This window comes from Camellia sinensis, chromosome 5, assembly GCF_055761805.1.
Source record: "Camellia sinensis isolate YWXY chromosome 5, ASM5576180v1, whole genome shotgun sequence".
NCBI classification, from domain to species: Eukaryota; Viridiplantae; Streptophyta; class Magnoliopsida; order Ericales; family Theaceae; genus Camellia; species Camellia sinensis.
Window position 1 is genome coordinate 143,980,083 of NC_138965.1, and position 5,752 is coordinate 143,985,834.

Sequence of the window (5,752 nt, forward strand, 5' to 3'; positions counted from 1 at the left end):
TTTTCTGCAAGATACAATTCGGGTTGGATTCACACATCAATCTTTTATACATAAATAATAAAAAGAGAAGTCCCCAGAAATCCAAATACAACAAACATGACAAGCACACCAACATGACAACAAATAGAAGGGAAAAAAATTAAATAAATAAAAAGAACTCCAAGTCTCCAACAGCACAACAGGCACACAGGCATCACTAACCACTTTCTTTGTTTCCTCCAACTTTCATTCCTGTTAAATAAGTAAATGAAAAGAAAGATAGGAAAAAGAAAAAAAAAACTAAGATGTAAGAAACGTGTTAAAAAATAAAAATGAAAAACAAAATTCTTAAAGATGTATATAAAAAATGATATCAATTATTACACGAGTAATACACGTGAGGCGGGTCAATTACTATATACCGATCTCACTTGAGGTAGGAAATATGCTCATGTAAAACTTCTTCTGCATCTTTCAAGAAACGCAACATGTAGTCCAATTTGTCTTTCATAGAGTCGACTTCACCTCTCACTCCTTGCAAAAAATTAACTTGTTCAGTGAGAAGGTTACTAAGTCTCTGCGCTACGGAAGAGACAACAGCTTCAACCATCCTTCGCAGTTATGTTCTTTTGTACACTGTATATATGTAATGAATTTGGGTGGTTTGATCTCAAGAAGGTGGAAAATGTAAGGGCTTAATTACTTCGAACAACAAAGAACTTCTTTGATTGAATATGACTTGTTGCATCTCAAAAAGAAGAGGGATTTAAGTTTTAAGCCAATACCTTATGGATGGTTTCTTTGAAACCATGGCAAGGGACTTTCAGGGGACTTGTTGAAGGGCATCTTTGCCATTGCCGATGAGATCCAATCCCAGCGTCGGTATCCTTGACCACACATAGTCTCCTCGAATGACATGATGTGTTGTGTGGTCCACCCATGTAAAGAAAGAGAGGTTATTGGTTATTGTGATTGGTGAAAGATATGGGTACATAATTTTTTTAACAAAAATGTTTTAGAATTCTAATAAAGGAGTTTTAATAATTTTAATGGAGTGTGAGTCTCATTGTGAGAATGATATTTGTGTCTTGTGGTTTTTTTGTTTTTTCTTTTTTTTTTTGACTTTCCATATCATTAGAGCCCGTTGATTTAGAGAAATGTATCATTATTTTTTTTAATAATGTTATATGTATCAATTAGTGTACTAATTAATGTATCAATTAATAATATGACATAATTTAAGATATTTTTGATATTTGTAATGTGATTAATGAGTGTGGTCAATAATAATGTCATAACTAGTATTGGTACACTAGTTAGTATATTAATTAGTAGATATAATACTATTGATTTTTTTTTATTAAATAATTAAAAAATATGAAAAAGTATGATGATTTGTGATTGATTAAAAGTTTTGCAACGTGATGCTCTCCGAAAGAGAGAAGTTTGGGGTGGCAAAAGTTAATGGGATAAGAGAAGTTTGGGGTAGCAAAAGTTAATGGGATAATTATTTTAAGAAAATGATATGTATATATATATATATATATGTAAATATGTTTAATTTTAAAATTTGCTCTTTAAATTTAATAATGTGTAAATAAGATAATTTATTTATAATTAAAAAAAAATTGAACATAAGACAAATTAAATATAAAAACAATTAATTGATTAATCATAAACTTAAAAAATAAATTTAATTTTTGAATTCAAATAATACTACTTAAGTGTTTGGTTTCAGTTTTTTAAATTCATTTTTCTAAAAATTGAATTTTTTATTTTTTGTATTTTTTTTATTTTTAGTGAATATTTTTAAAAATTTTAGCATTGTTTTTATATTTTTAGATGTATCTTACTTAGATATATCAAAAAAGTAAAATATTTGTGAAAAAATATTTTTAAAAATTAATAAATACATAAAAATATTAAAAAAAAATATAGTGAATTTTTGTATTTTTGTATTTTTGGTATTTAGTGAATTTTTTAAAGATTTTTTTACAAAATTACTATATTTTTTAAGTGTATTTATGTTAAGTGTGTCTAAAAATAAAAAAAAAAATTTATTTAAAATATTAAAAAATTCAATAAAAACAAAAAAAAAATTAAGAAAATAAAATTTTTTGAAAAATAAATTCTAAAAATTAAAACCAACCAGAATGACTTTATTTTATTTTATGCAAAAAGGACGCTTGTGCGTATGAAACCAAGAAAAGAAAAATGGCTTACTTTGATGATTAGGTTTTTTGTCACTTCAAGTGGGCCATGAAAAAGAAAAAGAACAAATATGATATAAATTAATAAAATTTGTATATTTTTTTTTCAATATATATATATATATATATAATACTTTCAAGTTAAAGGGCATTTTTCCATTACCAATAAAGTTATGTTAGTGAATTCATATAATTTCTTAAATTTTTTTTATCAAATTTTTTATATGGGTGTAAAATTTATATACATATGAGAAGTTTAGCAAAAATTTTGATAAATTATTTAAGATCTATAACATTTTCCTTGCTGATAATTAAGATCCAATCCCAATGTCAGTATCCTTGACTGCATAAGTCTCCTCGAATTGAGAGGATATATGGTTTCATTTGGAAAGTGGATTGTTTTTTTGGTTTTTTGGTAAAATGTTTGTTTGGGTTGATTTTTTTAGTTTTTTTTTCAACTTTTATAAGAAAAAAATAAAATAATTATGATTTGAATGTGATATTATTTTATTAATTTTTTAACTTATTTTATCTTTTTGTAATTAAAAAAAGTTACCAACCTCATTTTAGTCCATTGTCAAACGAGGGCTGTTTATTGGGTGGTTCACCCATGTGAAGAAACAGAAGATATTGGTTGTTAGGTTCACAATTTTGTATTGGATCATTAGAAAATACGAGGGGCATCGTAGTCTATGATTGATAAGGAACACTCCTAAGGGTTGGTTTGGGAAGTGGGTTGGCTTTTTGACTTTTTGGCTTTTTTAGCTATTTTAGCTTGGGCTAAAAAGCTTGGTTTTGGAAGGACTTTTTGGTTTTTTTGACTTTTTTTGTGAGAGAAGAGTGTAATGATTATGGGTTGGATGTGATGTTTTGTTTGTTGTGGCTAAAATAGTCTATTTTGTCTTTTGTGACTAAAATAACCAAAAAAGCCTACAAAACCACTTTCCAAACGATGCCAATCAATAATTTTTCATGAAGAAAATTTAAAAGAGAACTTTACAGTAGCAAAAGTAATGGGCAATTATTTTTAAAAAATGATATATTACTCTAACTTTTAGATTTATTCTATAAAATTAATGATGCGTAAGTAAGACAATTAGTTGATAATTAAAAAAATAATCGAAAAACAAATAAAACATAAAAATAATTAATTGATTAATTATTAAACTTAAAAAATGAAATTTATTTTTTAAATACAAATAATACTACTGTTATTTTATTGTATGCAAAGGACGCATGCATGTATAAAACCAAGAAAAGAAAAATATACAAAAGATGCATGCGCTTAGGAGTGTAAAAATCTGGCCTGGCTCGACCCGTGTCGAGTTTTGCGAGCTCTCGTCAAAATTTGGGCCGCACCGGCCCAACTTGGCCCACAGGCCAAAAAAATAGGCCTAGGTCCAATTCCAGGCCTAAGGGTGTTCGGGCCAGTGGGCTTGGGCCTGGCCTCCAGCTTGGGTGGGCTTGACCTTTTTTTTTTGTTTTTTTAAATTTTTTCTATCAAAATTTTATTATTTTTCACTAAAAAAGACTTTGGGCCTCAGGCAGGCCGGGCCTTGAGTGGGCTGATAGCCTGGCTCACAGGCCAACTTCAAAATGATGGCGCAAGCCCAGGGACTCAGACTGGGCTCGAGCCCAGGCCCAAACGGGCCTAAACAAACTGGCCCAACTCCGAACTACGGGTGGACTATTTTTACACTCTTACATGCGCTTCTAAAACTAAGAAAAAGAGAAGTGGCTCACTTTGATGATAAGGCCTTTTTTGTCACTTCTAGTGGGCCATGAAAAAGGAAAAGCACAAATGTGATATAAATTAATTAAATTTATATATTTTTTTAAAATTTATATATCGTCAGCCAACATTGACAATAAAGAATCAAGAAAATAGGAGAAACAAGTACTAAGGGGTTGTTTGGGGTGTCTTAAATAAGTGTATTTTTTTGTCTTTTTAGACTAAAAAGTTGAGGTTGAAAATATGAATGTTTGGGTTAATTTTTTGACTTTTTATGAAAAAATGTGTATTAAAAAATTATATAAATTAATGTGTAGGAGAAAATTAATATTAGGAGTTGTCCAGCCATAATTGTTGACTTTTGATAAACAGTGATAACTTTTTAATTTTTTAACTTTTTGAGTAACTTTTTGACTTTTTTGAGACTTCTCAAACTTGACCTAAGGGGAAATAAGTTCGAAATTTCTTTTGGGCATCGAGCTAACTATGCAAGCGATGAATCCGCAACATAGAAAAATCCAAAAAAGCAAAAACACCTCACTGGTATATATGTACAACATCAATTTTTAACCGCACAAAAACTTTATCAGCAAACCTCTAAATTTCATTATCGGACCGAATATAGAACATGCGTCAACCATTCATTGGTATTGATCTTCCAGCTTGAGTGTATTTTCCTTGAAGCTCTTTGTCAACCAAATTGTAGTTTCTCTAGGAGAAACCTTCTCCAGTCCAAACGACGTCAACAACACCCCTAGTTCTACCCAACCAAAAAAAAACACCCCCAGTTCATCGTACCTTTCATCTTGCAACAACCTCGCACTAAATTCTAGCAAACCTTCCAATTCGAACACTTGCACCGTATTTCCTAAGCACAATTTTTGAGATATTTGAATGATTGAATAATATCTCTTCACATCACAAATGTTTTCATTTTCCTTACTTTTGCATCATCTAACATAATCTAACAATTCTACTTTGGAACATAATTTAAAATTGCTTTGGTTGTAATTGAAGGATAAATTACACCATTAACCTCAGGGGCTTACGTGAAATATCACATTAATGTTTAATATGAATAATTTAAATTTTATATTAGAAAATATTTGAGACATTCAAAAAGTATTTACACTTCTACTCACATTGATGTGGTAGAATATGTGTCAACTTTTAATTTATTATACACTTAATAGTGGGCCTAATTTCCATGCCACATCATTGTGGGCGAATTTGTGACTCTCTAACATTAGTCTTCTATATTTTTAATTTTATTATAATATGATCCCTTCTTCAATTACTGTTTCAATAACTGAAAAAAATTATCAAAGTAAAATTTTAAAAAAATTAAAAGAACTATTAGTGTAATTTACAAATGATAAAACTGCAACGTGAGAAACACAAAGAAAAGAAGAAAACCTCACTAAGATCTACAATATGAATTTATATCCACGTGAAAACTAAATTAGAAAAACTCTAAATTCAAGCAACCTTCATGATTGGTTCACTTTTGAAATTTGTTTGTGTAGTGCGTATTGTAATTACATTCTTTTATTATATTTTAGGAAAATGTTTGAGGGCCACAATTTTTGTGGCTCAAAACTGTTAAAACGACGTCGTTTTGGGTCCAAAACATGCCAAAACGACCGTTTTGGCAGTTTTGAGCCATTGTGGCCACAAAAATTGTGGCCCTCTAGCATTGTTGTATATTTTATTCTCCCTGTTGTATTTTTATTTATTTATTTATTTGTTACCTCCGTTGTCGAGAAGAACAAGAACGTCATGCGTGACATCAGCTTATCAGAAAGCACCCGAAAAGCTGGATTGTGACGCA

At 29.5% G+C, this 5,752-nt stretch overlaps 1 long non-coding RNA gene across 1 annotated transcript; it reads right to left on the reverse strand.

The window, feature by feature from the left end:
* On the reverse strand, positions 1-1,026 carry LOC145790226 (uncharacterized). Its single transcript, XR_014328900.1, has 3 exons — positions 765-1,026; positions 402-513; positions 1-231 (listed from the first exon to the last, which is right to left on the reverse strand). It is a non-coding gene; the product is annotated as an uncharacterized LOC145790226 (long non-coding RNA).
* Positions 1,027-5,752: the final 4,726 nt, after the last annotated feature.